We start from the raw sequence: 23,409 nt of genomic DNA on the forward strand, positions 1-23,409 counted from the left end.
TTCCATAATCATCTGTATTTTTAACATATTCTCCTTATGGGTCTATACAATTTTTCCAGCTATGCTCTAACCTTTTCAACTTTTTTCCTTAAAATAGACGTTTACGTATGCGATAACTTCCTCGTTTGATGAAAATATCTCACCTGCAACTGAAACTTTGATGTTGCGGAACTGGGAGGGGGGCAGATCTGATGAATATGGTGGATGGTTAACAAATTCTTGAATTTTAACCATGGCGATCACCGTAGTGTGAGAAAGTGCGTCATGGAAAAGTACTTTATTTTTCTTTAAATGCAGTCGATTTTTGCAAATTATACCTTCACCTAATCACGTAAATAAGCATAATACTCTCCTGCTATTGTTTTACCTCTTTGAAAATAGTCGATGAACACAATACCGTAACTATCACAAAAACGGTCATGATTACTTATCCGGCCGATGAAACCGTCTATGCCTTTTTCGTAGCAGGGTCGCTTTTTACAATCCATTGTCTTGACAACTGTTCAATTTCAGGAGTGTAGTGGTGGATCCAGGATTCATCTACAGTTATGAATTAACACAAAAAACCCAACTCATTTTATTTAAACCTCTAGAGGTCTAGAGAGCGTCCAGAGGAACAAACACGCGGATAGCTTACACATGCATCATTTTTAGTATATGGCGAATGCCATATACTTTAATCCGACGGGCTTCAGTACCATTTGGTGGACGCTCGTCGTCAGTCAAACAGATACGGCCACGTTTAATTCAGCCGCTCAAAGCTTTACGGTCGTAAATGACCTTTTCTACAAAGTTTTTGTAGATTTCGCATACTATGTGATGGTGTTTGCGGATTTTCTGTTTTTGTCACTTTTTTTAATATATGACGTCATCGGATAATATTTTGAATGCATCACTCTGTATTCACATTTTTTTATGAATAGATATGATATTTCTAAATTGGGTGGTTAGTAATAATATCAATATACTAATTAATTACGGCAATATGCTTAAAAATATTTATTCATTTTGACATTAGGCTAGTTGACAAAATTTGGAAATTAGTTTAAAACTATAGCTTAGCATCTATTTCTCCTCAAAAATATATTATTTTAAGAAAAATTATTATGCTCTCACATTATCAACTAATTCCACAAATTATTTCTGTGAAGATCATTTTGATGTAAGTATCAAACAAAACTTGATGTATCTATTCATAAATGTACTAAATCTACCATAATATTATTATACCACACATAACATATATAAAATGTTACGACTTAATTAAGTTGAAGTTATTGAAACTTTGTATTACCTAACCTAAAAATTAGTTAAGAATTTTCATTCGTCAGTGGGTAAATTCGACTCTCTGACTAGTAACTGCTAATTAAATAAAACGTTTGTTTTTAACATGATACTTATATATAACACTGCGGACTTTCGATGAACAAAACATTTGTCAAGCATAACTGCGTCAATTTTGGACAAATTACTGTAGTTTGCTTTGTTAAATCCGGATTCCATGGCAAATTATACCTGTCTTTCAAGGTTAAACTAAAATCGAATCTTATTGATTTAACAATAATTGCCGAAAACTCAAAATAACCTGGTTAATTTATACGAAAATGACAGCTTCAGCATAGCGTTTCGCGAGGTGCGACGTCACGCTTTTCTGATTGGTGTTTAATGTCACGTGATTAAACGCCTCATTTTGACGATTTTATTTTCCAAAAATATCATTAATCTCTTATTATTTTTGTAGAAAATTTGTATTTTTATTTACTAATTATCATGGTTAATCATTAGACACTCAAAGCCATCCGATTTATTCTTAGTGGAAACAAGCCTTTTGTGTTTTTACATTGTACTGGGACTATAATTTTAGTCCCCAACGAAGAATACATAATCCAACATCAAAGTGTACTTTTAAATATTCATTCCAAGGTTTCAAATAACTACGTATTTATCATCAATGAAAAAATTAATTAATTTATTCCCTGATCTCGCATAAAGAATTGGGGTGAAATATATTTTTTAAATCTTGCAATCATTAGTTTCTAAAGTGATGATTTTCTAACAAAATTATATTTCACCGTATTCTCGTTTAATTAATTCCCTGATGATAAATACGCAGTTATTCTAAAGCTTGAAACACATATTTAAAAAGTACACTTGGGAGTTTGATTGCCACAGTCCCGCAATAATTTCGTTCCACTTTTAATATGTTTGATTAATCGTCTTGATATTAGGTCTCTATTTATACAAAATCAGTTTAAACATGTGAAACTTGAGCTTTCCGTCTTTATCAAAATATGATTTGACATTGACTGCATTAATAAACCTTGAAATATTAAAAAAATCATATACCTATTCAATTATAAAAATTCTTTAAGCGGATTCAAATACAAAAAAAATTAATAGGAACAATAAAGCTATCAATGATAAAAGAGACCCAAACAATTCGAGTAAAACTTATAGTTGTGTTTTATAAATTTTTATTACTACAATGAATAATTTATTTTATGACTGCTATATATTTTTGAAATGAAAATTAGTTTAAAATAACAGGTATAAATTTGTTTCGACCTATTTCGGTCTTTATCAAAATATAACTTGACGTTGACAATAATATGAATATCAAAAATGTGTTTTAACCAAAAAAACTAATTTTCTATCAAGAGGCCTAAGACCAAAAAAAAATTTGTCGTTCATTTCCTTCACCATAATGTCTGATAGTTTCTTTTACATGTCTCCTTTGGCAAATCTCGACCAATATATTAACGATAAGATAATAAATGAGGATTGATCTGTCAAAACGATGCATTGAGGTGTAAATCGCTCACTCTTAATCTCTACCGATTTCAGCCGATAAACAACGAACGCATTCTGGACGCGCATGCTCTATGAAGGGAAAACAATTGAAGTGACAGATCTGAAGTAACGATTTCAACACGCAACAAGTGATTATTATTAAGTTGGCAGTCGATACTTTAAAGATTTTAAAAGAAGCTCAGTCAAAGCAACCGAGATGATGATATTTGACATTTGATACTTCAACTATCATTTTATGGAGCAAAATAATGCGAATTTGAAATTACTTGTAAACACAGAAATTTTGCTCAGTTATACAGAAAATGATAACATATAGCATCGCCAATAGATATGAACTTTTACGTGGATGGTTGGGAAGAGTTGTTAGTGTAACTAATATATATGGAGAAGTTTTCACGGGAATTTTATACGATGTCGACATTTCTCTAAACATAATGATAGTAAGGGTTTGCGAAGGAACCGATGGTAGTAAGTAAGGTTCGGATAATGTTGCTGAATGATTAACATCACCTATTTTGTAGCTTACGCCGATGGTTTTTATTTTCCGTCAGACACATACATATCAATACAAGAAATTCTAAATAACTAATAAATTTTCTATTCGTTGTGTTTGTTACATAGCAGTTGTAAGAATATACTTATAGACGAATTTGAATTTTTTATTCGACTTTGGGCACATACTGTCTTTAGTTCAATTATCCCAACAGAGAAACTCTATGAGAAAAAATTGAAATTGGTTTTTTTTCTCACTTAAACACAGAAAAATAAATCTATAGATTATAAGTCATAAAAAAATGTAATACTTTTCGTTCAAACATAGTCAACTTCTTCTATTTATTTCATATACATACTCAAACGCATTCTTTTCCAAAAATTCTTCGGTTCCAGATACGTTAACTAATGTTTTGTGACTGAGTTCTTTTTCTCCCACCCGTACTTTGGTTACCCCATATAAAATGGTTTTATACGTAAAATTACATATTTTACGATAAAATTTTGTCTATAACTTGAATATTTTATATTGTCAACCTAACTACAAGAAGAACCATACACAGAAAGGATTGGATGAACAAGATTCAAAATTGTGGCTGAAGTACAATGCACTAGCAGAACAAGCTCAAATAGCTGAGAATTAGAGATTTTCATAATTCCACATTGAAAATTATTCGAACAAAAGAAATTAGTTCACGGGTTGTACCGCGTTGGAATTATGAAAATTCTCGAAGTTTCAGCTCCAATTTTGAAACTATTATCAAGATAGGGGAGTTATGCTATCTCCATCTGAACATTTTGCAGTGGATTTTTGCCTCTATTTGGTTAGCAGCTGCCTGGCTATACTAGAAAGTGGTAGATAATCTCATTCGCCATAATTGTACCTCCAATGAGCAGAAGTTACATAATAACCGCATCCAATTTACACACTTTATTTCAGCTTAATGTAATTCGTTGTTATTTTTTCTATTTACATTCATATGAAAAATTAGAAGCATTACTTGAAAGAGGATAGTGTTAAAGTTATTATAATCATAATTAAACGCAACTTAATATCTGTCAGGATACCATTTTCTGTAACTTTTGTGAGATCTAATCCGGATGGTGACGTTGTACAGTAACCAATATTTCTTTTGTTACAGTTTGTACAAAGATTTCGTGAACGATATTAATCAATTTAGTTATTGATGTTTTAATTTTGAGGGTTAAATTCATTGTAAGAAGATTTTGATTCAAAATTTTTATATTAAGTGGTTTGAAGATCCTAGAAATTTCAGATACAATTTTATGTATGGTAAATCTGTATAAATCGTAAATCTATCATTGACAACCATATCATTATATTCTTCATTTAGTTTTATGTCATTAGTAACGATATTTACGCAATACTACTGACAGAAATATTGACATTCCTGACATGAGACAAGACGAAAAACACCATGATATTATGGCCGACAATCGCTTCCCAAATGAATGCATCTTTACCATGTAGAAAATCAGTCTAATATAAAATAGATTTATTACAAAAACTAGGTTTACAAAATTTTTATGGAGTCGTAACAACCTTTAATACAATGGATTTCAAATCTATAACAAAAGATATCAAAACCATTATGTTGTTTAATGTCATTTTGAAGTATTGTTTTTTAACTTCCATTTATTTCAACAACTTTATCAATATGCTCGATTAATTGATGTAAGTCATTTTCAATACACACAATATTCGAATTATTATTATTATTGTTACATTGTAATGTTGAGAACAAAATAATTGAACAGTTTTTTACTGTATATTCATTTTCTATTACAAAAACATTACATAAATTGTAAATGTAGCACTCACGTTTATAGATCTGTGACTATGAACTGAAAAATGTTGTTGGATTTGTTGTTTAAAAACCCAAAAGTATATACATATTTCATTTTTTGTAAAGAAATAACGAAAATAAACAAAAAGACATTACACAGTTTTATCTCACATTTTCCATTTTTTCCAATTATTGAAATATGTAAAATTCTGACTAGTTAAAATGTGTGTAATTAACTAAATTTAACAGTTAATTAATTATAATTCTCACTGCGTGCAACTGATTTAATTTCATATTATCCACATTATTATACTTCTTTTTTTCAAGTTATTATTTTTTTATTAAGTGTTGTTTGAGGTAGAAACTGAAGATTTTATGTATGTTTCAGTAGCACACATATTTTTAAATGAATGTGTTCCATATTTTGGCGGTTCGCTTTGTATCAATTCCAAAATTCACGTTTACATTGTAAATTTTGGTAATAATAAGTTTATTTTGCATAATTTTTTATAATTTATATTATTAATCTTCTGTGTGAAACCGCAAATTATTTCTAAATGCAGTCTTGTTACATACGGGGCTTTGGCGTTTTCAACGTGCGCTGTGGGTGAATATGTTTTGATTTACAATATTTCTTTGATGAATAGAGTATAAGATGGATCACGACAATGTTATTAGTTCTAACCAAATTCACGTCGACTGGTGGTCTGAGCCCTAACTATTAATGACATCCTTCATAAAATTTTGCAAAATTTAAATTTTATCAACGGCGCGTAATTTCAATCACTTAAAGGTACTGCTACTTCCGAACCGAGGTATAATATCGCAATTTATTTCCTTGCTCAAATGAAATGTAGATAAATCGGCTTTTAATATTAAAATGATAAGCCTTCAATTATGATAATAACCTGGACAAAACGTGTTATTATTTATAAGATAAAAATAAGATATTTATTTTTAAATAAGATATTGTATACAAAAATAACTAATTGAAATGTGACATATTAAGTAATTAGACCTAATTTTAATAAATTTTATTACTTGAACTTCATCATAAATCCCTTGTAGTTAATTTAGTATTGTATTTATCCAGCATCCATTTATTCAAACGTTCCAAGTTCTTATGAAGATTTGGGAGCAAATAGGAAAATAGGTGGTTTTTGGTTGACAACAATTTCACTATATTGATTAGACTTTCAGTCTTCGCCATAAATGAATCGAGGAAAAGTTATCTAAACATTATTTTGAGAGAAACCCGTACAACAGAATGATTTTAAAGTGGTTGTTTGCTTTTAAAAGCGACCTAAATACATCTGGGACCGACATTTAGTGGAACTTTTACAGAAATTGAATAAGAAGAGTACAGTTGCTTTGCTTTCTAATAATCATTCTCAATTTGTTTATTTACGAAATATGAAATTAGTTAATTTGCACAGTTAATGAGCGATCGCCACAGCTTGGTTTGATATTTTTAATGGTGGAGATTTGATGCTTGAAGATCGTTCGCAATCATGTCGTCCACCTGCGTGGGATATTGAGGTTACGAGGGACGCGTTAGTACCAGCACTCGCCGATTATCGGACTCCCTTGGACCTTCTAAAGATATTATAAATCTCCATTAAAAAACATTAGATAAGATCTGTCAAAGTTTTCAAATAGTGCCAGAGTTAAATAGTGTAAACAGTTCCTAGCTCTGCCAAAACATAATCGTTTTATTAGACGCAGTATTACTTGTGATGAAAAATGGATACATCTAAACAACCCTAACATGGAAAATCAGTAGTCAGTCTTATTGGTGTGGAATTATGAAGGTTTAATGTACTTCATAATTATTCCAAATGGTAGTAGTAGACAGCTGATGCGATTGTACGAGGTTTTATTGAAGAAATATCCAGGTTTAGTTAACCGAAAACGGTTTCCCTTACAACAAGACGATGCTAATCTACACAAATCCTACAACATCCAGCATTTAGTCCGGACCTAGTACCGAGATATTACTATTTATTCTAGGTACAGAGAATAGTTTTATTAAAGTTTCAAACAGCTTGTTGAACGTTGGTTTGAAACCATACAATAGGGTGGGCTTACTTCAAATGTTAAGGTTTTCTTAATAAACATTGTAAACCGACTTTATTTATGAAACAGCCTCTATAAAATCCCTGTCCATGTACTTAGCGATCCTCCAATAAAAGAACGTGTAATAGATAATCAAGTAAATGTCTCAACTAAACAGGTATGCAATATTTCACATGAAAGGTTACATATGCTGCGACTGCTTAATGCCGATCAGAATCTTGATCACATTAAAAATTCAAATAATTATTTATCTTCAAATGTAATCCAAAATAATGTTTTAGACGATATGTGACAGAGGATGAAACTTGGGTTCACCATTATAACTTAATAAAAAAAATACGGTCGAAACAATGCGTCCAAAAAAGCAAATAACTTCTTACCACAAATTGTATTAGAAAATATGAAAAATTGATATTGATCGGTGTAAACCAGATTCTCAAATATAAAAAAAAAAAAAATTTGTTGTAAATTTGAAAAATTTTATTTAGGAAAAACGCCGCCATATTTCGACCCGAAGTATTCGCTGTGATGGATGATAGTTAATTTAGAGCACACTATAAAGATCGAATTGATGTGCTCTTGGCTGGTTCTAGCTTGTATTCAGCTTGTTTTGGTATGGCATGTAAACGAAGTTTTCGAATTAATTTAAATGCTAAAAATCGAAAGGATATATTTTATATCCATGTCCATCGATGTTCTAATCATCTTTAAACGGAGTCTTATCAATAATCTATGCGAATCTATATCATTAATATTGGAAATATTACAAATACCTGGACATTTACAGAAATATTCGTGTTTAGCTTATAACATAGTAGACCGAAGTGACTAGTTTGCAGTTTATAATTACGTTTATTTACAAATGTTCCAAATTTCTAGACAAACTTGAACAATTTTTTAAATAGAATGACCCATTTGAATTTAGGCTAGTTTCCAAGTGTTAAAGATCAGATTTTTTAAGCAGGTTTAATAATAAAAAATAACTGCTCATTAGATCGAGATCGACATACTTAAAAATTTAATTATGTGTGTGCTGAGTTTTTCCTTCTGTAAGGATAGATATTGATGATTGAAATAGATACTGAACGTACTTGAGAGTTTCTGCTATTAATGAAACACCTCAAAATTGTTTGATTTTTGGGTTTTTTTACTGGAATCTCCGCTAAAGCATTCATTTGGTACACCTGTATAATTTAACGTTAATTTTGACATTCTCCCATGTAAAAACGATTCAAGATCTGAAGAACTTCGATATGCTTGATTGAATTACCGTATTATCCCGATATCTTAGAGCATTCCGTATTTCTGCAATTATTGTAGTGTCCATTTATTTATTTATTGTCCATTTAAGTATAAACTTGCCATTTATACATTTGCTCTTAAACTTTTTGGACAATAAAACACGTTTTTTACATCTCTTGTTAAATTTGGTTTTTGTAAGTTGGGAATTGTTCTCCGTCGATAAGGCGTATTAAGAGAATATTTAATTCATTTTTCATTAATTTCATTTCACATTACTTTTTATTTATTTATTTATTCACACCACCCCATGGCCAAAACCAATTAATGAGTGAGGAAAACATACATAAAAGTTAACACTTAAACTAAATTGAAAAGTTTCGGTAAAATTACTTCGCCCCGAGGACTCACTAAAATATTATTCTCGATAAAGCCGTTCCGTCAAGAAACTTGTAAAAGTGTTCAGTGGCAATGGTTTTCTACATTATATACAAAAGTTTCGCTAATCAAAAAGAATAGTGGTGTCCACTATCTGCCCATATAAACAAGAGATAAACATTCTTCCAATTATATATATATATATATATATATATATATATATATATATATATATATATATATATATAAGAAAACGGTTAAACATCTAGGAATTCATTTGAATAGCAAATTAAACATATTAAAATGAAAGTAGTGGAACTGAAAGTCCAATACAAAACACTATATTGGTTGCTAGGAAGAAGCTCACAGCTTATTATTGAAAATAAGGTGCTAGAATACAAACAAATATTCAAACCGGTACGGACTTATGGGGCTGTACTAGTTCAAGGAATCATGCTTGTCTACAAAGAGCCCAAAACCGAATACTAAGGAATATAATTAACATCCCTTGGTATGTCCGTAAATGAAACAATGAAATGTTGAAACTTCTCAATAATCAAGACACAGTCCGCCATCTCAACACACCAAGCTTTTTGATCTTGTGTGAAAATTGTTACTTGAAACTATTGAGAATACTGTAATGTATTTAGTAGATTAGATTAAATGTAAATTTTCGGTTAATTAATGCGATTAGGTGCATGGTTTCTATCATTTAAAATTATAAAGAAGGAAGTATATAACGCATGAGAGAAGTAATAATAGAAGTTGTTAACCAATACCAAATATTGATTCACGCTTAATATCAAAGCGGTTTTAGGGAAGAATTTTTGACAACACATTCTTTTCGTGGTTTATATTATTAGTTTCTGCCATGTTTTGATGTCATTTGTTAAAATGTTAGATAAATCTGATTTAGTGTTAATACTCATATGAAGTAAACTGCCTTCGTAGTTGGTAAATTTGGACGTGAAAGGAGTGTTAAGTGTTGGTTGCATTTTTTTTTTCGTAACTATAGTATCAATTTGAAAAAACGAGGAAAAAATCACCACAATCATCCTATTTAAAATTTAAGCGGTCACAATTTTTATATATAATGTAATATGTATCGACTTTGTCCGCCATTAACTTTTTTTACTCTTCAGTGCAATTTTAAATCCTTATAAAATATGGTTTGAAACAAAAAAATGTTTTATCAAAATTTAATTTGATAAAATATGGAAGTTAAAAAACAAATAAAGTTTTTTATCAAAACTTATAAGTAAAGTACTTGAAAATTCCATCATTTTTTCATATTTGCCTGAATATGACCCTGGCTTATTGCCATTCTCCAAATATGATATCAGGTCATAATTAAAGACCTGAGAAAGGAGGATGCGGGATAGAACATGAGAGGATAAGCTGGTGTTATTCTAAAAAATATTCATCCCTTTTTTGAATGGAGTTGGAGATACAAGTTATGAGAAGTTTATCCGAAAATCGTTATAAATCTACCTCCACTAAATAAGAAATTTCACCAAATGTAGACAAATAGAATAAATGCGATGGTAAATACGTTGGAGTTGCTCCAAAAACGTTAACTGACATTTTTTATATAAAAAATGGTTCGGTCAATGGATACTTTATAATACTAATGCTTCTTAAAGCAGCCAACACAGGATACCTACATATATTTTTGCTTTTATCATCGACACTGAAATAGAACAAAAAATAATAACCACGATTTGGATGAAGCGGCCCAAGTAGAAGTTTCAAGCCAGAACCATCCTCGTGATTCCGCAGTATGTCACGGCAAGTAGGAATTTCTTACAAATCAGTATTTTTTAAACCATTTTTCGTTGAATGACTTACAAATGATTTTAAAGATGCAATTTTTTCAATTTATTCAAATGTTACAAACATTTTATAGTCTGTTTCGGAAATGTATAGAGCAATAAAATGGGGAATTCCGTCCAGTTCCTCTCAATTTCGGTGTCGGCCATAGGTGTAGGTCTTGAAATATTGTGTACTTGGGTAGTAGATTATACGGTTACGTTTTGCTTCCGTTCCTGGGATATTGCCGATGGCCGTTATTAGTGGCCTACCGGTATATTTACCAAGAGCGAGAAAGTATGCGAAATTTAATTGAAAAATTATATATAAACAAAATAACAAACTAACGTAGTAAGTTAAATAAAGTGTGGCGAAAAGGAATTATTTCGAACGTTATTAGTTTTAGACTTCAATTTTCCAAAGTCAATATCCGGATTTGTATTATCAACTATTTTTATCGGAAGTCATTACACAAGACGCTGGTGTGGACCAACATTTAATAATACACCATTTACTTACACGAAAACAATTTAATTTTAAGTGTTATCAGAGTGAATATATTAAGTAATTAAATGAATTTGTTCCATGTTCAACTTCAAACTTCTAGGAAAAATACTCAAAAAGCGTTTACATTCTTCCGTATCGCATCAGTTTCTCTTTAAAAATCTCCTTTTCAAGGCATTCTTACCTTTTGAGTGTCATTAGAGAAGGAAATTGGAGGTTGGGTTGTTGAAGGAGTCGAACCCACTATCGCTTTCCATGTATATACATTGGTTTCAAAAGAAAAATGGTGTAATTCATGTTATGTCGAGATAAACGTGAAAAATACAATTTTAACTTTTTGTTACATTTGCGTTACGTATAAATAAAGAAAAGAAGAAAGTAATAAAAAGATAATGAAACGTTAAACGCAGTTAAATATCAGGTGATTTTTAAGCAGTTATTTCGTACTTTTTACACATAGTTTATAAATTATATAAACACGCAATTTACAATCATCAAAAAATTCTATTTTTATTTGTGGCATTCAAAAAATTCATTGATATCTTTTGTCTCTATCGTATTGAAAAAAATTATGAAAAAGCTGCACTACTCCGCTTGAAACTTTGTTGAATAAATTACCAGAATCAAACAGAAACGCTCGCCAGACTGAGATGAACAAAACTACCAGAAGGCTCATAACCTATTCTTGGTATAGCCAAAAGTGTATAGTCTTTTAACCGGACACGATCATCAAGACGCCATCTCCCTACTTTAGACACCACGCATCGGAATGCCATTGATGCACGGAGAAAAAAGAAACTTCACACCACGTCATCGGTGAGTGCCCAGCACTAACGTGTACGATGTTCAAACACTTCAGCAAGCCTTACAGTTTGCCTAGTGACGTTGAGAGTTTAAGCTAATATACCTGATTAACTTCTCAAATGACATCGGCCTTTGGTAGTTTATAATGAGGTACAACGGGCCTGTCAGAAGAAATATGTGCGCAACGGTCCCTGAACCCAACTATGACCTATGAGGTAGCTCACTTAAAACATAGTATTAGATAACAGTTAACGGAAATAATTCCAAATAACTTCGCGAAAAATTCAAAGAATTACTCATAAATTATAGAATAAAGAATAGATAAGAAGAGAAATAGTTTTGAACGCATCAGAGAGTGAAGTTATTTGTATAATCACAACAGAAAAAGAACCTCAATAAAGAAAAATGAGGATGAATGAAGGGAAATGATAGAGAACCCAGAAAACACTATCAGCATTTCAAAGAATACAGCTGTGGAAGGAAATATAAGATCTACCCAAATTTTAAAAAATCACCAATTTGAACGTAGAGAAGCTGAAGATAAATTTGCTAGTGTCTCAGGAAAGTTTGGTACGTCACCACAAATTCGAGAAATTGCTCGAATATCCCTGAAAAATGCAGAAAGTAACAAAAGTTTTGTGGAAGGATTACAAAGTTATTCGATTTTCAAGACTTTGCTAGAACTTTCTAAAATAATCCAGAACGTCCACATACTTTTGATGACGATGGAAAGGGTGAATTATTCGGTTTACCAGAAATTGATCGAATTTCCGAACATTTTCATTTTTTCATATATTTCAAGACACCACAATAATTTTATATTTTTCTCTACTTTCTTCGTGTTTTGAAAAAAAGTTCACCAAAAAAAAAACGAAAACAATTTATATAAAATATAGACTTTACATAATATATCCTTGACTGGCATCTTGATTAGAATCAAATGACTTGATAGTTTACTCCCACGTAATATTAATTTTTGATCGATCAGAAATTGTTCTAATTCTAATTTTGATTCTAATGTTAATAAGAGTGTAAGTAGAAATATTTTCACTTATGTGTAATATACAAGGAGGAACATAATATACAATAAAAACTAGAGATGATTGTATTGAGAGACAAATTTTTTATTAATATCTAAAGTTTGTTACTATTTTAACAGTGAATAAATTACTCCATCTCTTATGTATATAGGGATAACTGATACTGATACTTTTTTGTAATATAACCGATATTATGTTGGTATTTACATTGTTGTCAGATTTTCCAATTTCCTAGAAATATAATAAATTTTGTTAAAAAAATAGGGATTTTTGTTCTGTTTTCGAAACCATTTAAAATAACTGAATATTTTTCATGTCCTCTATGCCTAATAACCACGCCCTACTTTTATAGCTACGTTAGATACTATTCCGAAATGAAGCCAAAAAAGACAAATAAGTACATTGTATTTCTAGAAAAATGAAATATCCGACAACAATGTAAATACCACAATGATATTGGCCACTTTACAGAATTTATAAAAATCTACCAGCCGTTTAAGAAATAATTGAGGCATTACAAAGTGTATACAAAATTTAGCTATGAAATAACGAGACTGACGCTGTGAAATAAATTATTTCGAATTCATACATTTTTAATTACTATAACCTTCAATATACACTCCTATATCCCTACAACGCTCCACACTAACCTTCCATTGCTTAAAACAGTGGTGGAAGTCTTCTTCTGCCAGCTCTTTCAGTATGCGTCCTAGTATCTCTTTCACAGTTTAAATAAAAACAAAATGTGTCTCTTTCAATAAGTGACGGTCATTTAAAGTACTGGTATCAACATGTTTCCTGTTCTTCGATCGTCTGAATTTGATTATCGCACGGATTCTTTATTAATCCCTACAGTTTCCTCGGTAATCACCCAAATATTTTATCGACGATCAGATCTAATGAGATAACCGGTATTTTCGATATTTTCATCCGTTTTTGGTGACCCGGGCGAGAATTATCTAGAAAAATGTCTATGTTGGAAAACAGTTAAATCGCTCAAAATCGCGCAAACGATAAAATATTGACTGCCATTTATTATAAGTTCCATTTGCGATTTTTCCGAGTTTCACAATAATTCGTTCACTTAACATTCTTTCGACGAAACAAAAACTCTGATGTAAATGAAGGTTTCACATCTGTCGTATGTGCACTTCGTAACACCGTTATTTTTGTTACGCAATAACTGTACCTACCGTTTTCAAATGTACAGCATCGGTATATATATGGCTGATTAATAATATAGCTTGGTTTCAGGCAAATCGCATTTACCGAAACGAACAAGTTTCACTTACCAACAAAGTCGTCACAAGTTTTTATATATTTTATTTATTTATATAGTGGTAGACTCTTTCATCTACAGTTATGAATAAACGCAAATATGCGGCTTATTTTGCTTGAACTTTGTGAATAAGGCCTGCGAAATTCTAATATGTTTTTGGTACAAAGTGAGCAAAATCAGTACCCAACGCTAAGGTAGCTAACGCAAGAATAGTTTTCACTAGCATAATTCTTCAGTCATTATATATGACGAATGCGTTGTTTTGACATGTCGATAGCCTCTTCTTTCTCTCTAACCTCCTACGGTCCTCAAGTATCATTTGGTGAACTTTTTCGATGATATCGATGGTTGTCGTAGTTTCTGGCTAACCCCTCAAACAGGCTGATACCACCAGGTTTGAATCCTGTACACAATATAATAGTGATGACATTATGGTAAAGAGTGTCCTTACGCAGTATCAACTATTCCCATTTGCGTATCTTCCAAAAACAAATATCAAATCTCTCAACACAAATATATATATATATATATATATATATATATATATATATATATATATATATATATATATATATATATATATATATATATATATATATTGATAAATGCTGACATTTTCTGGTTGAGATCGGAAGTTGTTCAAACAACCCTCGTACATTTAGTAGGGAAAGTTGCTCTATATTTTCATGTTTAGGGTTTGTTTTGTTTGTTAATTGATTTTAATATTTGTAATACTTTAATCAATAAAGAAACAAAACAGAAACGAAACATCAAAACATAAAACATTTTTCCTTGCCATATGTACAAATATAGGTTTTTATTTTCCTTCATGTTTCGTTAAAGTCTTTTTTGTCTATTGAGTAATTTTCTGTGATCCTCGAATATTCTTCTTGATATTTTATCCTAGTCTCCCCCTTTTTTTAGTTTTCGTGCGTTCCATTTTTTTGTACTTTTCCTGGTTCCATAATATCTGCTTAGTTCTAGATTTTTTATTTTTGCCATTACTAGATAATGGTCTGTATCTGCTTGTGATCTGTAAGTTCTCATTCCTTTGTTACTTCTTCCATATTTCCAGTTTTTAAAAGAGTCTTTATGTTACATGTTGCTATTAATATTTTTTCTTTGATTTAGTCTTGGTTGTTTGTTTACTGTTATTTTTCTGTTTTGACTTTTGTTGTATCTCAGTATTGATTTTACTTTTTTTGCCATTTATTTTTTTATTTTTACTATGCTCATTAGCATTATTAACATTCCAATTATTATATTTGCTACTATTTTCCTCTAACAAATTATTATAACTAACATTACAGCTACTACTAGAGCTACTGTTCTTGTTACTAAACTTATTACTACTGTCGTTTTTCTCCTTTCCTTGCCCTTTCGTTTGTTCCATTTTCTGATTTTCTTGTATTAGTTTATTGAATCGTTTGGCTTCACAATTTTTTTCACTGCATTGCTCCATTTCCATTCTTTTCCATCTACTGTTATTTTATTGTAACCAAGTTTTACTGATTTTCCTTTTTCTGCCTCCTGCAGTTGTTTTCTTTTTACCAGTTCTCCTCGTGTGAGGTCTTTATTAATGTATATTTGTTCTGTTCTGATTTCTCTTAATTGGTGTTTATTCTGGAATATACTGTCTTTTTCCTTTTCCGTGTTTAATTCTATTAAGCAAGTTTTCTCTTCATTTTTTTTGCTTTTTTCACTTCAATATCCAGACACATTTTATCTTCTGTATTCAGTTTTATTCCAGTTAGCACCAAGTTACTTCTCTTTCTTTCTTTTTCGAGTGGATCAATTGATTTTCTTATTTCTTTCGGTTCTGCTGTGATGTTTCGATTTTCTTCTTTAATGTTCTCATTTTCCTCTTTTAGTGTCTTATGTTCTATTGTTAATTTTTTTAGTTCTTTCTTAACGTCTTCCTGTTCTGTTCTTATGTGATCTGTCTCTCTCTTTATCGCTTTTTGGTCTGATATAATCTCAGTAATTATGTTCAGTATTTAATCTAGCTTGTCTTCATCTTCTTTCTTCCTTCTTGTTAGCGATATTACTGCTTTTTTAGTTAATATTTTTTCTGGTTTTTTTAATGCTCTTCTTTTTCTTTCTTCTGTTGAATAGTCATCATCTGAATCCATTTTTTTGCGCTACTTGTTCTGAACTGGTATGAGGATTATCTTGAAATGCTAACATAGACTAGTTTGGTTTTAGATATGGGTTTCCTACTACCTTTAGAGAGGTCTTTAACATGATTCATTCCTATGAATTTCTTCTCAATATTGCTCACAGTGGATTGTGGGGTATTTATTATTAAATAATGAATATTATTCTTCCTTGTACGTATTTCATCTCTACAATCAAACATTAAAATTTCAATTCTTTTTGTGTCAGTCTTTTTAAATACATTAACTACAATAATACTATGAATCACTTGACAGAAAGTTTATGGTAACTAGAATATTAATAAATAATATTTGTAACAATTAACAACTCAATTAATGTACATATGGCTGAATAGGTATTTGGAAGACTTTGAAAAGTATATATTACAACCCCTACAATTTCATTAAAAAATTTTAGCGATGACGTTGTCACTCTCATATAGAAGACATCAAAAATAAAAAGGTGTTCTTAAAAAAAGCCCGTTTAAGAATAAAAATTGAAGGGTTTCAGGATTTTCCCTTAAGGTGGCCGAATTACGAAATAACGAATTTATTCCTTTCATTTGCATCATAATGTATAAGAAATTACAATTTTTTTAATTTGAGTAGAGAAGTAACGAACGTTGCAAGAACTCCAACGAGGTAACCCATAACGTGCGTAAGATTCAAACGAGGAAAAGTTGGTCATTAAGGCGGTGTAGCAAGAAACTTTCTGAGGAACTGATCTAATTGCATAACATGCAGAGGATAATAATTTTTGTTTAAATGTCATAATGTCAATAATAATTTATTAATAATAAATTGTTTTTTCAATGCCACAGTAGTTTAAATGTTCAATTGAGGCAATCAATTTTTGTTTACAATTAGAATTGTCGCTTAATGTATATGTTGATAGATCCTAGTTATGCCTTAATGAGAGTGGGGTTAAACGCCATAAGAAAAAAAAACATGACGCCATAATTTTTTACAATTAGCAAGATTCACTCATTCAACTTATTAAGTTTTTAATGACGCATATTTTACTTACTTGGGATATGTGAATTACATTAATAAATTATTTTAATTCACACGTATATTGGTTAATAATATGGTTCATAACTCACTAATACTGTACCGTATTCACTATGAATTCCAAAAGCTTTTCGTGAGGAGTCTGCAACGCATAATTTAATGGAGAAGCTTGAAAAACTGATTCAGGGTAATAGATCAACGTTATAGAACAGTATCTAATGAATGAGATTTTGTTTGTGAATCGTCTTGATTTGAGATCTCTTCCGATTGAAAATTAGTTATTGAAAAAAGTGAAAAATATCGACTTATTCGGTCTTTATTATCAAAATATTTTGAATTTGTTGCAGAACTTGATGTTCACTCCTTGCTTCGTTGCAGGATGGCTCTACCTCTCAAACTGACAGCACTCGACTGCCCATAACAGCCAGGCTTTCTAATCAATTAACAACAAAACAGATTAATGTGAAAATGTAGAGCAACTATGTACAAGGACTTTCTCGGAGGCCAACAAATTATTTCAATAAATATGAAATACAATAAGGACTATATAATACATGTATAAAATTGGTATTACATTAGGACTTTTCGGAAACTCTACCCCGAGTTCAGATAAATCACCAATCATCTGATAGCAGTACAGATCCTAACGCAGAACGAGATTTAGATCACAGTTTCCGAACGCCACGTCCAATTTTACTTTTTGGTTCGTTAAGTCTTTCATGATATTAATTAAGTTGAATTATAGATTCCGCCCATGAGAATTAATAATATACAGCTATTTAAGGAACAAAAATGAAAGCGATTCGGGTTAGTTTCCGAAAAGTCCTATTGTCTCTGTATGACTCGTTTTTAGTATCATTGGCAACTAAACTTTTTAGTAATTTCTACCGATCCGTAACAGTGTCTAATTAAATTACTTGCATTAAAATTAATGCACCTTCAATTCGATTATCGTTAATTCTCGCGATAATCACATTATCTGAAATTTTCCAAAGATACATATTGAAAACAGCGCGCAGCATCATTTATTAATTCATCACAAAGAGGCGCACAACCATAAGAATCCCTCGATAAATCATCTGGAAGTGTCGATTCAAATCGACTCGAAAAGGCATTTTTAATTGAATTCTAACCAATTATACGAGCGTTGCTACTTAAGTTTTCAGATAGACAAATATTTATAATTGGATATGGCTTTATTGTTTTCCTGAATATTCTCCACTACAATTGTCGAAGTATTTTTTCTATTCGGATTGACGTACCTCCAAAATATGTCATTTGAACGCATCAACCACTTCTACCGGTGTAGAAAAACGATGATCTCGCAATTTATTTTGCGGGAATGAAAAAAAAATCATGTGGTGCCAAAAAGAACTGTACGACAAATATTTTTATTTGAACTGATGTGTGAGAACTTGTATTATAGTGGTGGAGAATGATTCGTCTTCTGCGATCAGTTTCCCTGATATTTGCGATCACATCTAACAAAAAAATGCTGATGTACCACTCAGAATTGAACGTTCTACGTTGCTCTAATGGAATGGTGGCAACATATCCAGTTATTTCGAAAAAACAGTCGACCAGTAACGATGTTACAGACGTATTTTGAAGTAAGCGAATGAATTGTTTTCAGCATTTCTTTGCACCAGTCGACACGAGCTTTTTATGAGCGAATGTCAAATTATTCGGTATCCAATACGAACAAATTTTTTTGACGGCCAAATTTATGAAATATTGTTTGTATGCGAGTGGAAGTAATGCCCAAGTACGCCTTAATCTCGCGGTATGTCACATGACGATCATTCAATATGAATTTACGCTCGGCAACGATGTTTTCTGGCACAACAGCCAATTTGGAGGACCTTTACGAAATTTGTCCTGTAGCGAAGAGTTTGAGGAGATACTGGGATGTATTGATTGTCCAAAAACTAATTTATTGAACTTGCTGTATGATGATTCAAGATCGAATTGTGTTTTATGTTTGGTCTCACGCGTATGATTATTTTTCGGGGTCTTTAAAATCCTCGCGATAAGAGTATGGATTTGCTGTTTGGTCTTAAATCACAAACTGTTTGTGGTAGATTTCCTGGCTATCAAAGAAACAAGTAAGCATATATTTTAACTTGGGTTTGCACATTTCAAGTCGAAGCGTATATTGTTGTTGATTTGCACATTGCTGTTGGTTTAATCCACGTTGAAGGTCAGAAAATAAAGGCACGAAAATGTCCACGATTCAATTCCATTGACCAAGATGAATGTTTCAAATATCTATAAACAACTCAAATAGCACACTCGTATGACAACACGTAAGATTTGAAATATTCATATTAGTGTTGCTGTATCTCAATCCTCGCATTCACAACATATGTCGTTCAGTTCAAATGAAATTCCTGCTGAATTTATTTAAACCCAAGTCACGACACTTATGGAATGAAAAAACATCATCAAGCATTTTACTGATATATATAAGTAAATAACCAACTTGATGTGTGCCAATGCAAAATATTTAGTAATCAGACTACATTATTCATAATATTTCCAAACAGCTTTTAGATCATCACGTACCCACAGCTTACTTAACATGGGAGAATAATAATTGTACAGTGTTTTTGAAAATATTGAAAAATATATCTGACAACTTTGTTTTTTATGTATTCATAATGAATGCAGATTATTGGGATCTTAGCAATGAACTATTACAATAGAAAACTACTTGCAGGAGTAAAAATTCAATAATTTAATGAAGTTCTGATTAAGTTGCGACAATATTTTTATTTAATGTCTAGCGTAAACATTGTTATTAATGATCATACCCCATTAGTATGTGCAACAATAGTAAACTACTTTTGTTTTCACTTAATGACAATACAATAATTTCATAACCTTGATCTAATATCGCCAAGATCATAAGGTTAAAAATGTCTTATTTTGCAGGTTAACCATAATACTAAGTCAAAAACATCGGGAATCTATCGATGACAAACAAAATATGTATTATTCATATTAATTCAGCAAAAACACATACAAAACAATTGAAAATCCAATTAAAGCCGCTGTACACGTGCTATTTTTCATGGTCGTCCCAACTAAAATTCACCAGAAAAAGGGCAATGCCGCATATGGGTATTTATAAATGTCAAACCTTAGACCATACAGCTACATGGCCTGCTACTCTCCCTCCCTATTCTCCCCAGCAAAAGGTTAGTAGCAAAACATCTATCAAGACTGACGTAAAGCAGAGAGGATTTCAATTCTCTTTATTAAAAACAGGATTTAAAATTTTTAAAGCTCAATTCCAATTCGTGCATTTTAATTATGAAAAAAAAATGAAAACATTAATTTTCAATTCGTTTTATTGGGAGTTATTATTGATTTCGATTGCTTGAAAAGAATAGAAAGCACTTCTGATTATTCTATGACAAATTAAATTGTTTTTAACTCTTATAAAAGAATCTAAAATTATTTTCGAACAATGAAAGCATTGAAAACGCTTTTTGATTCTTTTGGGAGTCAATAAAAACACTCAAGGGAGTATAGACCGTGCATAATGAATCTGACGTTTGTCCTATCAGTCCATGTAACTGTATGGTTTAAAGTCGAAACGTACTTTTATGGACGCCCGGGCACGTCTCAACTTGTTGTTGAGCGGTCAAGACGCGGCCGTCGACGGCTGGCCGTAGCGTTTTCGAGATGAGCCGCATCAACGAAACTGTTTCCGTTAAAAAGAATTGTACAAGTGCTGGACGGCTGGACGTCACAGAGAGCCGTAACCGCTGAACGTCGCGTCGTAACGAAATCGCACCTTTAGAATGGGCTAGATGATGAGTATAGAATATCTTAGTGAACAGTAAGTAGTACGTAAAATTATGTATTACGTACGTTACGTATAAGTAAAATTGGTGATTTTTTTTCCTTTAAAAAAAGGCACAAAAGAATTCCTTCTGCAAAATCTGTGCTCGAACTCTTCAAGTGTTTCTACCGTGTTCTAGACTGTGGTGTCATAGTAGGTATGACCGGAGATATATTCAATATTTGGACCTCAGGCCCTGCCCCTATACCTTTCGGCAAAAAAATAATGCTACCGCCCAGAAAAATTCCAACCCATTCATTAACTGAAGTAGTACTTATAGAAATTTGTGCATAAAACGTCACAATTCGGTCACAAAAGAAACGAATGCCAAACTGTGGCCGCGGTGAACAGAATAAATAGCCTGTGTACAACCGCTCTGTGGATCTATCTACTAAAACAGGCACTGTGATAGCTCCGCGATCTTAGTACTTCATGTGTGGAATTTCGAGTGACAATTATACCATTTGAAAGGTCAGGAATTGGTCATAAAAGATTATTTGGTTAATTAGACAAATTAGAAAATTTTATATTAAAGGTTGAAGTTTTTCAAGATCGTTGAGAAATTTTAACGCCATGTGGGGATATTGAATCCAAAAATCCTTTCTTCTAAGATATGGTACTTTTATAATATTGATTTTAATGTGATTTTGGAAGTGAAGTTTTCAATTTAAAACACCGTTACCTAATCCATAATTCCAACAGGTTATGGGCCTAGGTTACGTTCATGATTGATGAAAAAAAAATATCAAAATAAAAATTAAATTTCAAAGTGCAATTGATAATCAGTGTGTTAAGTTATTCTCAGTGAAAATAACCATTTCCAATTATTAGAATTATTGTTTAATAATAAGTATGGAAAATTTAAAATCGAAAAGAAACATTCAACTTTTTAATGATGAAAATTATAATATAAGGAAGTTTAGAATTTGAAGTGTTTAAAGTGAACTCGAAGTGATTCATGTGATCGATAAACTGGAACCAGAGAACCCTGACAACAAGTGGAAGAAATCAGAATCAACAGCGAAAAATGTGTTAATTGAATATTTGTCCTATTTGTATTCAAGTTATGTGGAACCGGTATCGTCGAAAAAACAAATTTTTGGTGTATTAGACAATATCGTTGAGCGAAACAGTGTAGCAAAACAACTTGGAGTTCGAAAGAAATTATTTGAATTAAAATTAGAAGGTTTAGATCATGAAATTAAGATAGTGAATGAAAATCGGTAAAAAGGTTCTTCATATGGTGCAAAAACCTAATGACATAAAACGGAATAATAAAGATTTTAGGAAACCGTGCAAAAATATTCGTGGAATCGTCAAGTCAAAGCGACATGGTGCAAATAACAAGAATGTTAAGTTTCATCATTGCGGAAGGAGAGCTCATTACAAAAATAAATGTCGTTACTACTTGCAAGTTTAAAGCCCATACCAAATACAAAAAGACCAAAAACAATTCAAATCCTCCAAGCTGATCCACAGGCAGGAGATGGTTTTATATTTATGACCGGAAACTTTCAGATAGCAAATAAAGAGAACTAAATTTCTTTTCTATTGGATTCAGGTGCCTCTGCCCATCTGATAAACCGCGAGGACCCAGCTGATACCTTTTCTTTTTCTGACCTGAAGACACCCATCAAAATTTCTATTGCAATGAATGGAGCTTTCATTACTGCAAACATCATACTACCGAGCAATACAGGAGTTCAAGGGACAATCGAGAATGTACTATACAGTCCTGATGTACCGTATAATGTGTTATAAGTGCACAAGATGCAACAATCAGGATACTCGGTAAACTTCAATGCATCTGGAGTGAAAATAAGCGGTAACGGTAAGACGGTAATGACTGGTAAGTCAAATAACAAACTATTTACTATGGAATTTTCTGTAAGTGAAAGCTTGATTGATTATTCAAATAATACCTAATAATGATTTATGCGAAGCTTGCATAAAAAAAATAAATTTAAAAACAAAGACTACATAAAAAGACCATTATTTAACATTCATTCAGATGTGTGTGGCCCTATTACGCTTTCTGCGATAAATAATAAAAATTACTTTGTATTGTTCGTTGATGAATTTACACACTACGGTGTAACTTATTCTATTAGAAATAAATCTGATGTATTCGCAATGTTTAAAGATTATGTAG

At 31.4% G+C, this 23,409-nt stretch overlaps 1 protein-coding gene across 3 annotated transcripts in view; it reads right to left on the minus strand.

Moving 5' to 3' along the window:
- Window positions 1-23,409, minus strand: part of LOC130901936 (very low-density lipoprotein receptor-like) — a 70,800-nt gene that overhangs the window by 38,695 nt on the left and 8,696 nt on the right. The gene's annotated exons all lie outside the window — the stretch shown is intronic.

This window comes from Diorhabda carinulata, chromosome 1, assembly GCF_026250575.1.
Source record: "Diorhabda carinulata isolate Delta chromosome 1, icDioCari1.1, whole genome shotgun sequence".
Taxonomy (NCBI): Eukaryota; Metazoa; Arthropoda; class Insecta; order Coleoptera; family Chrysomelidae; genus Diorhabda; species Diorhabda carinulata.